The following is a 12,547-nucleotide window of genomic DNA, read 5'->3' on the forward strand; positions in this document are numbered from 1 at the left end:
ACACTTCATACGCCCGTTGGGGAGTTGTCCATCACACTTTGGGACCTTTATCGACTTGGTGGCCTTTCAATCGATGGCACGTTTTTCGATGAAGTCGTTCCTTCGGCGCGGGAGCTCCTCACTCGTGACAAAGAAGGGAAACCACTTCTCCCTGAGAGTTGCAGGCATCTTTTTTCGGCTTACTACCACCTCTGGACGAATGACCAAGGGGTATGGATGAAGGACTGGATTCGCTTCTGGTTCAAAGGAGAGGCTAGGTATAGGGCTCCTCCGAGTAGAGTGAATAGAAGGAAGACCACATCTAAACCAAAAATGACTTACAACCCTTCTGGAAGCGTGGAGCCTTACGACCTTGCCGATACGAATGACTTCAATGTCCCTTTTGACACCCTGGGTATCCCAGGGTCTCTAAGAAAGGAGACCTATATTGCGGCATTCATAGCGTGTTGGATCTGCAAGTTCCTTTTGCCAAGCAAAAAGGTCGACCGTATTCGCCCAAGTGTTTTCAAGGTTGCATGCTTAATGGCTACAGGAAAAAAATTTTGTCTTGCAATTCCCGTCCTTGCGAGCATATATCATGGGTTGAGGGAGATCGTCCACGCCCCTAACCTTGGAGAATGTGAGGTAACTTTTCCAATCCATTACGTCTATGCTTGGATTGGCCAATACTTCGATGTATACTACGAAAATCATCAAGTGAGTAGCCACCACGCGCGCATGACAAGATTTAGTGGTGAGAAGATGGCAATATTTTATGGCCAATTGGAAGCTGAGGAAATCTTCAAAGAAACGAATCCTTTGATGCTTCCTAAATTGTGCTGGACTGAGAATGAAGAAAAGGCGTTGATCGATGCCGGATCCTTATCATCAAGACTCATGAGCTACTTCATTAGTCAACGCTCTTGCCATTTAACTCTACGTAAGGATAATACTTTCATTACTGAAAAATATAATCCTTGCAGGTTCAGCAGTTAATTCGGTTTTTGTCAGGACATCCCCAACAACTTGAAAGAGATCACTCACACTTATACCTTAGGTGAAGCTATTCAACTATGGGATTCCTCAGTTCGCACTCAGACGCGATCTCGGATGACTATACCCATGCACAGGAAGTATCCATTGATCACCAAAGACTATGATGCCTGGTGGTCGACTCGGTCAAATAGTGTCTCTTCAACTCCCTTAAAATTTACCGTTAAGATCCCTCAGCAATCATCGAAGAAGAGCAAGATTACCTCCGCCAACGAGTCAGTGCATCCTAATGGAGTTATAGAGATTGTAACGGGTCTTACCTCATCTACCTTGCGGAAGAACAAAACCATTAGTAGCTCCTTGGAAAATATTGTTACAAGAAATAAGTCTTCCAAGGACTCTCGACAGGCCATCAAAGAGGCGCAACCAGTGATTCCAGCAAAGAAGATGCCGCCCATGGTTTCAAAATCTTTATCAGTGACTCACACAGAAGAAGATGTCGAAATTGAAATGATGGACGATCGTGGTTCTCTCGAGGCTATAGGACAAGAAGGGACTCAAGCTCAGGGTATCGAATCTACCCAGAGAGGAACCCATTCGTTGGCAAGCGGCAGTAGTAGCCAAGACCGTCATTGGAACCGATCGAAGAAGAGGACATCTTCTGATTTGGAGGAAATTTCCTTTTCACCACCGTCGGTTGGAGTGTCGCCACTTAAGGTAATCATATTTTCCTTTTCTTTTTTTTTAAAAAAAAAAGACCCTCAAAACATTTTTTTTTTCAGCCCCCACTTCTTGAATTCCACCAAGAAGATGTTGATACCAATTCACCACTTGAACTTGAGACTGATGCTATAATTTCAAACAAGAAAGGTGACGAAGTCGTTATCAGCATCCCAAAGCAACTTGCCCCCAGTGGAGGCGCTTTGTCAAAGAAGGAGCTGTCTAATTTGCACGAAATCCGGAAAAAACCTAAGGTAGCATTGGTTTCAGAATTTCATGGTCAAAAATTGATCCAGGCGCATCGAAGGAAGTACTTGCAGAGTTTGTTGATGGATTTTCGCGGACAGATTCTTGACACTCCAACTGAACAGATCTCTTCTTTAAAAGAGTGTGCAGAGGAAATCATTGCGGAAATCACAAGAACGGATTCTACCAATGGTCTCCCTTTAAAAGATCACTTGATGGAATTGTTTGCCAAGGCGGAGGCATATGATGTTCTGGCATCCTCATCGTGGGAAAGGATGAGCAAAGAAACACATGCAGAACTCCTTTCCAACGCGACCGTCCAACTCAAGAGAGTTAAGGCAAAGGAAGAAGGACTAACTTGTCACTTGCAAAGTCTTGAAGAAAAGTTGCAGTCCATTGAAGACAGGAAGAAGGTTCTGCAACAGGAACTCATCAGTTTGGAGAAACAAGGCCTGGAAATCAGTTCGACTATCGATCAAAAGTATGAGACCTTCAAGGAGATCCAGGCTGAAATAACCCAAGCGCATGATGAGCTATCTTCCATTGAAAATACTAGCATCATGACTGATAACGCAATGAAGGAACTTGAAGACATGAAGTCTGCACTTGAATCATATAAAGTAGCTGTAGTGGAATACAAATTTGATATTTAGACTTTCCACCATGTTCTTCTTTTCCTTGAATTATTTTATCACTCATTTTTTCCATGTAATGAGTTTTCTTTTGAATAATAAAATGCTTTTCATTTCTTATCTCATGTTTTTTTTAAGAGAAAAGAACTCAAATGGAGCATTTTATTATTTTTTTTTATATATTTTTTTGGAAAGAGAAAATTCTTTTTCATTTTTTTTTTGTAAGGGACAAGGATTTGATTTGGAGCGGTGTAACTGAACTTAGAGGATGCCCTCCAAGCTGCCTACGTATCCCAACAAGGGAATCAAGTCACACGTAGTTCCTGCCGTTCGCATTTTAACCTCATGCGGGCCAGGAGTATCTATTTGTTTACCACCTTAGACTTGGTGGAGTGTTTCAGCAGTTTAACCACATACTACACTGTTGGTGGTTGCCATCCACAGTTTTAGCTCATGCGGGCCAGGAGCATCTATTTGTTTACCACCTTAGATTTGGTGGGGTGTTTCAGCAGTTTAACCACATACTACACTATTGGTGGTTGCCATCCACAGTTTTAGCTCATGCGGGCCAGGAGCATCTATTTGTTTACCACCTTAGACTTGGTGGGTGTTTCAGCAGTTTAACCACATACTACACTATTGGTGGTTGCCATCCACAGTTTTAGCTCATGCGGGCCAGGAGCATCGCGCGGTTCCGATTATGCATAGTACCTTTTTAGGTACTTGCCATTGATGGGGCCAACCCTTAATCCATCTTCGGCAACCAACTTGTATGAGCCATTTGTATATACTTCTCGAATGACATATGGACCATCCCACTTAGGAGTAAACTTTCTTTGTCCGCCATGAGTGAGAATGATTGGTCTCCGAACGGCGAGCACTAACTCTCCAATTTGAAAAGAGCGGGGTCGAACGTGCTTATTGAATGCCTTTGAAAGGCGAGCCTGATAACACTCAATCCGTTGCTGAGCTTCCAATCTCTTTTCGTCGAGTGCTTCTAATTCCTCAAGGCGAAGACGAACATTATCTTCTCCACTGAGCCCTTCTTGAATTGCAATTCTTAGCGAAGGTATTTGACACTCAAGTGGAAGAACAGCTTCAACACCGTAAACAAGCGCATATGGGGTTGCTTGTGTGGGAGTTCGAAAAGTGGTTCGGTATGCCCAAAGCGCTTCTCCAATCCGAAGATGCCAATCCCTTTTCGATTTATCCACGATTTTCTTCAACAGATTACATAAGGTCTTGTTGAATGCTTCAGCGAGTCCGTTTGCGGCAGCGTAGTACATGGACGAATTGTATTGTTTGAAATGAAACTTTTCGCAAAGTTTGTTCATTGCTACATTGCAAAAAGGCTTACCATTATCGGTGATGATATACCGCGGGACTCCATACCGATAAATGATGTGCGAGCGGATAAAATCTACTACATTCTCCTTTTTGACCTCTCTTAGAGGAACCGCTTCGGCCCACTTTGAGAAATAATCCGTCGCTGCCAAAATAAAAATGTGTCCTCCTGAAGATTTTGGAAGCGGTCCAACTATATCCAAACCCCAAGCATCGAACGGCCAAGAAGCTACAGTTGGATGCAATGGTTCAGGAGGTTGACGGATGAAATTGCCATGGAATTGACAAGCTTGACATCTTCTAGCAAAATCGATACAGTCCTTCACCATTGTTGGCCAGTAGTATCCCATTCTTTTAATGCGAAAGTGTAATTTCGGGCCAGATTGGTGAGCACCACATATCCCAGAGTAAGCCTCCTCCATTGCTTGCATGGCCTCATCTTCTCCAAGACATCGTAGAAACACCCCATCGAATGACCTTCGGTAAAGCGTCCCTTTGTAGTAAATGAAACGTGGTGCTCGACGACGTATATCAACCCTTTTCTTGGAATATTCTGGCAACTTCCCATGATTAAGGTAATCTACTATGAGATGACGCCAATCCTCCTTTTCGATCTCATGGACAAAAATATGATAAGTATTTTCTTCCTCACCATCATCATTTTCATCAAACATCGGAGGTATGACCCAATTTTGACATATTGAAATCTGATTTCGATGAGAAGGTAGAGTGATCATGGACGCCACCCTTGCCAAAGAATCAGCTTGTTGGTTGAAATTTCTAGGGATATGTTCTATAGTGACATTGCCCAGATATCCCATGAGTTGTCTTGCATACTTATAATATGGGACTAATTCAGGTTTCTTAACATCATAAATTCCAAGAAGTTGATTTATCACCAATTTTGAATCACCATAGACTCTAAGATGCAACTGCTTCATGTCTACAGCCGTTTCAAGACCGAGAATCAACGCCTGATATTCAGCCACATTGTTGGAACACCGGCGTGTTAAAGTGAAAGAGTATGGCAATATATCTGCTTCAGGAGTATAAAAGATAACTCCCGCACCAGCTCCATCACGGTGGGCAGCTCCATCGAAATACATTGACCACGGCGATTCGACCATAAACACTTCTTCATCGGGAAGTTCATCGGTCAACTCCCACTCGGCAGGTAGAGGATGATCGGCTAAAAAGTCTGCCAATATTTGTCCTTTGACAGCCTTCGCAGGGACGTAAATAATTTCAAACTGTTGAAACTGGAGGTACCATCTGGCGAGTCGATCAGACAGTACAGGTTTTGACATGACATATTTAATGGGATTAGACTTAGATATGAGTCGAATAGTGTGTGCTTGAAAGTAATGTTTCAACTTCTGAATGACAAATATAAGTGCCAAACACAACTTCTCGATGGGCGAGTAGTTCAACTCATTAGATGTCATCATCCGGCTCAAGTAATACAGTGCATTCTCCTTACCTTCATCATTTTCTTGAGCAAGTAAGTCCCCAACCGACCGTTCTTGAGCGGAAATATAGAGAATCAATGGTTTTCCTGGAATGGGCGCAGCCAGCACTGGGGGATTCATGAGATACGCCTTGATGCTTGTAAAAGCATTCCTACACGATTCATCCCACTCGAAGAGTACCCCTTTCTTCATCAGTCTACTAAAGGGTTGGCATCGCCCGGCCAAATTAGAGATAAACCTCCGGATATATGCCAACTTCCCTTGAAGGCTCTTCAATTCATGAATATTTCGCGGTTCAGGCATGTTCACAATGGCATCAATTTTAGATCGATCGACTTCTATCCCCCGTTGATGAACGATGAAACCAAGAAACTTGCCAGAAGTGACTCCAAATGCGCACTTCAAAGGATTCATCTTTAATTGGTATCTCCGAAGGCGTTGAAAAACTCTTCGAATGTCTTGAATATGATCCTCTCGCTTCTTTGATTTCACCACAAGGTCATCAACGTAGCACTCCACATTTCTATGGAGCATATCATCAAATATTCTTTGCATTGCCCTTTGATATGTCGCTCCAGCATTTTTCAAGCCAAACGGCATTACTTTATAGCAATAAATTCCCTTGGGGGTGCGGAAGGCAGTAAGCTCCTCATCCTCAGGCGCCATACGTATTTGATTGTAACCAGACGATCCGTCGAGAAAAGATAGTGCTTCATGCCCGGTCGTAGCATCTACCGTCAATTCTGTGATGGGAAGCGGAAAATCATCTTTGGGGCAAGTCTCATTTAAGTCTCGAAAATCAACACAAATTCGGATTTGCCCATTCTTCTTCCTCACAGGGACAATGCTTGAAATCCATGTTGGATATTTTACTTCTCGTATGAATCCGGCTTCAATCAATCGATTTATCTCATTTTCTATCAGAGGAATCAATTCGGGCCGAAAGCGCCTTTGAGTTTGCTTGACAGGTTTTGTTCCTCGCTTGACAGACAAATTATGAACGGCGACCCTTGGATCCAAACCAGGCATTTTTGAGTAATTCCAGGCAAAGACGTCCCTGAACTCGAGCAGCAAATCAACATACTCTTTTTCTTCTTCAGGAGTCATACAAGAGCTTATGTAAATTGGGCGAGGATCGTCGCTTGTGCCAAGGTTAATCTCTTTTAGCTCATCGACCGTATTTTTTACCCCTTGTTCAAGTTCAGGGGGAGCGTCATCTGCATCTTCTTCTTCTTCTTCGGGATCACTGATCGTAATATGGTGACAGGAAGCCGTACTTTCTTGACCCTGTTCTTCAAATATGGTTTCAATTCTTACATTGAATAAGTCTCCATAGTGCATGAAGAAATTGGAGACTCGCTTTCTTGGTCTGTTCTTCTTTATTGGAGTAAGACTTTCTTCCCTGACAACTTGGTACTCTTGTTTCTTACTGCCTAATCTCTCATAGACGGGCGACTTCAGATTTTTCGGCTGCGGGCCAAGTCTGTCAAACGCAGAAGTACATTTTGACTTATTTCCCAATCGGTCGAACACAGATCTCTTTCGACTTGTGACCTCCATTTCTTCGTTCACATAGTTACAACTCGCTCTTTTGATCATTATACGAACAGGAGAGGGCGGTTGATAACCAAGACCCATCGATGAACTTTCAACATTATAGCCCCTTTCTTTCAACATTTTCTGCGTAGGTGTTAATCCGTGAATTTTCTCGCCAGTTACCTCAGGAGGGAGTTTGCCCAATGTATTCTTCTCATTTGGGTTATAACCCGCCTTAGCAAGAAGTCTATAGGCGTTTGGATCAAAACCTTCTTGAGTCCGATTAGTTGGTAGCGAGTAATGTTCCACTGCCGGTTCTTCTTTGGGACGGACAAACCCTTGCAAGCTCACCTTCTCAATTTTAACAGGCTCTATCTTGGTGAGCGGAACATTTAATGTGTCATTTCTGATAAAAGAAGACTGACCTTCTTCCCTCTTTGATCTTGGAGTATATCTTCTCAATGGGTACTTTGGAATCTTGACTTTCTTCCCTTACTGATTCCTTTCTTTTTGCTTCTTTGTGAAGATAAAATTTGGCGTCGGCAAAGTGAGTTTCGGCTTCCGTGAAAGGTTTGTCATCGGCAGTAACTTTCTTAACAATACCGTCTCGACAATATTTGAAACATTGATGCAGAGTAGATGGTATAATTTCATTCTCGTGAATCCAGGGCCTTCCCAATAGCATGTTATATGAGGTTTTGGCTTCAATGATATGAAATAACGCGCTTGAAGATAGCTCACCAATGAGCAATTCAAGCCTTATGAGGCCAATTGCTCTTTGCCCCCCTTGGTTAAATCCTTGGATCATGAGGCGGCTCTGGGAGAGTTCATCACTTGAGATTCCTAACTCTTTCATAGCACGTACGGACATGATATTGACAGCAGATCCCCCATCAATGAGTATCCGATTCATCTTTTGTTCTCGAACATATGCACTAACAAACAAAGGTCGATTGTGGGTCTTGAACTCAACAGTTAAATCGTCATCATCAAAAATGATGGTCGTTGAACAATCCACCAGTGGTTTATCATCGACTTTGAGTTTTTTCTCAAATTCAGTGCCAATTTTTGTGACTTGAGGATTTTCAGCTTTGACGACATTACAAGAAGTGGATTTATCAGTATCATCACTTAAATACCCTTTGGGTATAAATTTTCTCAATGTCACGGGCTGTCGAACCTCTTGAAGAAGCTGAAAATCTGACGAAATTGGTGTTGTGGCGACTCTCTTTTGTTTCTTTGTTGCATTTTGTCGTTTCACTATTACTTTAGCCTTTGTCGAGCGCATGCTTTTCGGAAAGATGTGCTTCTTTGTCTTTGGCTTGCAGGTCCTTTTTCGAGTGACTAAAGTTCATCCTTCATTATCATCTTCGACAACATTTTCAATCGACGACTTTTCAAACTCCGTTTGTACAGACAGAGCACTGCTTGATGTGGGTAGAGCTTCTATCGGGCAACACACAGATCCAAACATTATTGTTGTTTGGTTTGCCGATGCTTTATCTTCCTCGAGAAGGATCTTTCCTTGACGGGCCAATTCCATAATTTTGTCTTTAAAGACAAAGCATTTAGTGAGAGGGTGGCCAATCAGGCGATGATAACAGCAATAGTTTGGATCATTGACTTGACCGGCTTCCTCTGGGCGCTTCATTTCAGGAAGTTCAAGGAGTTTCTCCTTGAAAAGGTCATCAAACATCCCTTGTAAATCAGATTCAAGAAATGGGTATTCTTTTTCTTGCATCTCTTTTAACGTGGGTCTTCTTATTGACCTATTTTGATATGGATCCAACTTCTCAGTGACCTTTCGGCTCACTTTGGTAGCAATTTTCATGGGAGCTGTATTTATTGTCATGGACTCCTTATTACTGAGTTTTGAAGGAGGCTTGCCCCCTTTTTTATTTTCTTGCCTGTCATTGCTTTGACGAGATGGCTGCACTCGCGGAGCTTGAATAGGAAACCCATCGGTTGCATTGGCCGTGATGCTTAACTCCATGTCATGAGCACGAGTAGCTAATTCTTCAAACGTGTTTGGACGTATACCCTGTAGAATGTAGCTTAGGCTCCAATGCATTCCTCGGATGCACATTTCTATGGCAGAGGGTTCAGACAGTCTGTCCTTGCAGTTGAGACTCAGACTTCTCCATCTATCAATATAGTTAACCACAGGTTCATCCTTCCATTGACGAGTGTTAGTCAATTCCAGCATACTAACGGTTCTTCTAGTGCTGTAGAAACGATTCAAGAATTCTTGCTCCAGCTGTCCCCAACTGTCGATGGACCCCGGCGTGAGATCAGTGTACAAATCAAATGTGTTGCCCTTCAAGGATCGAACAAACTGTTTGACTAGCAGGTCACCATAAGTTCCAGCGTTATTGCAGGTTTCGACAAAATGAGCCACATGTTGTTTTGGACTACCTTTCCCATCGAACTGTTGAAATTTAGGCGGTTGATATCCAGCAGGCATTGCAAGGTTGTCGATTCTAGCAGTGTAAGGCTTGCAGTAGGTAAAACTCGATCTTGAACTACCCCCATTTTTGTCTTTGATCACGCCTTCAACAAGTTCCTTCAATTGTTCTACGGGGATAGTTCCCTCGGCGGTCACGTATACTTCCTTCACCTTGTCTTTACCTTTAGATGAGGGATTTTCACGCTCTTGGTTCTCCTTAGAATCCATATGGCTTCCTTCAGGAGTGTGGTCCTTTTGGGTGAGCAGTTGAGCGATAAGAGCATCTTGGTCCTTGATGTGTTTCATCATAGTCTCCATCATCTTGGACATGTTCGAAACTTGTTCTTCAAGACTTAAAGCATTTGTCATCATAGCAGGCATTGCAGTAGAAGAAGCAGCAGAATCTTCAATAGAAAATCTTGAATGAAGAGTTTCATGTGAAGAGGCTGATCCAGTGCTTGATGAATCATCGTTATGCTTATAAAATTTGGGTTCGGACCCAAATTCTAGCATGGCAAGAGCCTTCTCAATCGAGGTGAAAACGTCTTGGACCCCCATCGTGGAGGAATAGCTCATTTGTGATGTTGACCCGAAGACGGGAGTTGGCGCCGAGGGTTCCATGCTACTTTGGGTGGAGGCTCTCGTCATACTCCTTGTCACGGGGCCAATAACACGGGTATTGGTGGCAACGTGTGCAGCTCCCTGAACAGGCTTAGCATCAGTAGCCTTGGAACGTGCAATCACGATTTTGTTGCTCTTTGGTGCCATTGGTGATAGACGTAGTTGAATATTCGAGGAGAAGAGATGGAAGGCAGAGATGGTCCCACCGGGCGTGCCAAAAATTTGTACGCGATAAAAATTTCGAGTCTGCAAAACGACACGAAAAATACACGACAAATATATGATATATAAATTTAGAAAAGAATGTAGGTACAATCTCTGGGGTTTTCTCGAACTTGTGGAGAGTTTCCCTCGATTCTTCTCCTCGAACGCCAATCCAAAGGCTTCGCAGCTTGTTCTTGGATCCACCACCAATTCTTTCAAATCTTGATATGGAAGATTTGAAGAATTTGAGAATATTTGGAGGCTCAAGCCTTGATATGCGGAAGACTTGAGGAGCTTTGAGACCCAGACCTTCGTAGCTTGAAACTTCAATACTTGAGTGTATGAGATGCTTCTTGATATCTCTGTGTGTCCTTGATTTGGTTGAGAGACCTCTATTTATAGCTGTAGCAAGGGGTAGAGGTTGAAGACATGTGTACCACTTTACTTGCAAGACGTGCAGTCATATTAGGACTGTGCCGGTTAAATATTATCTCTTCATTTTATATTTATTAATAAAGAGATAAGTAATTTCTCGATTGGCCAAACTCGTGGGGACACGTGACGTGGCACCGTTTGACTGGCCAGGCTGTTGCAGTATATAAGAAATATACTTGGACTGAACAACTCTAAATATTATCCCTTTAATAAGAAATAAATATTTAGATATTTATCCAATAAACATGATATGATTTGGTTGGTGGAGATATCCCTGCAATTTGAATTAATCTGGGACACCTCAGCTTAACACATGGTGAAATATAATTGGTTATTTAACAACCAAATTTTCCAAGTGTACATGACATATGGCAATATCCAATTGGATAAAAATAAGCCATGAAAATAATTTATAGACCAATGGTATTTTTTAGAATTTAATTAAAATTCCATTGTCTACACTCACCTCCACTCCTGTGCATACCCAACTATCTGAAAACATAAATCCCAATATCTCTATCCCTAAACCAACCCTCCCAACTACTTCCCCAGCTTTTCCTAGCAAACTCTTACAACATACCCAAACTACAAAGCTCCTCCACTCTTATCAAAACATCAGAGCTCTTCCGGGTTGATGCACCCCTAGCCGAGCAAAAAAACATTCGGATATCCATAAAAATGGGGCTTTGGCTATTACCTTAAAACAGAGAAAGCCCACTGACAGTTTCAAATCAAGTTTGATGTCGTCTACGGATCAATCTTTTCAAAAAAGGTTATTAGGCAGCAAGGTGAAAACGTCCTGATAATTTTTTCCCTCTTTGATGATGTTGATATGGAGGATGTTTCTTTTTCCAAGAAATCTAAGACATCTGGTTCAATCTCATCACACGGTATATCAACGGTGGAGGATGGTCACCAGTCTCGCCGAGAATCATGACTCTTTTAAGTTGGAACTGTCAGGGGTTGAAAGACCTCCACATAGTTCATGAACTCCGGAGTCTTATTCGCAGGGAAAGACTTTCAATTATTTTTTTGATAGAAACTAAGTGTTCTAGTAGATTTGTTGAGCAATTGAAGCAGCAAATTGGATGGTTTGGTATTGGTGTAGATGCGAAGGACAGTTCTGGTGGGTTGGCTCTCTTGTGGAAAAAAGATCTTGACATATCATTGAACCATTTTGCAAATAGTTTTATTGATGCCAATGTTCATATGCCAAATTATACATGGCATTTAACTGGCTTCTACGGACATCCTAATGCTTCAAAGAGAAAATATTCCTGGGATTCTTTTAGACAACTGAGCACAAAATCTCGGCTCCCCTGGCTTTGTATTGGTGATTATAATGAGGTCCTTAGCCAGAATGAGTTTAAGGTTCTAGTCCACGGCATAACTAGCAACTCATGAATTTTTGTCAGGCCTTGATGGATAATAATCTACATGATTTGGGCTATGAAGGTTTCACTTATACATGGTGCCATAGTCGGATATATCCAAATACAATTAGAGCAAGACTTGATTGCGCTAGTGCAACTCAAGATTTTCTGGACTTATTCCCTGAGTCAAAAATCAAACATGTGCACTCTATATTCTCTGATCATTTGCCTATATTTTTTAGCTTTCAGAATTTCATTAAATTTTTGAATACTAAAAATGAGGCGAAGAGATTTAAACGTTTTATGTTCGAAGCCATATGGATAAAGACGGATGTTTGTGAAAACGTAATTCATCAATCTTGGGAAAGTACATCTGCGGGTAATGCTTGAGTTAATTTGTTAAAGAATACTGATGAATGTCAAATGGGTCTTTTACAATGGAGTAGATCAAAATTTGGTAATGTTTTTCTACAGCAGATGACCTAAGGAAAAAGATTGCTAAGCTACAGCAAGGGACTCTCTCTGATGCTGTTAAGTCTCAAATTGGGA

Source organism: Coffea eugenioides, chromosome 7 (assembly GCF_003713205.1).
Source record: "Coffea eugenioides isolate CCC68of chromosome 7, Ceug_1.0, whole genome shotgun sequence".
Classification (NCBI taxonomy): domain Eukaryota; kingdom Viridiplantae; phylum Streptophyta; class Magnoliopsida; order Gentianales; family Rubiaceae; genus Coffea; species Coffea eugenioides.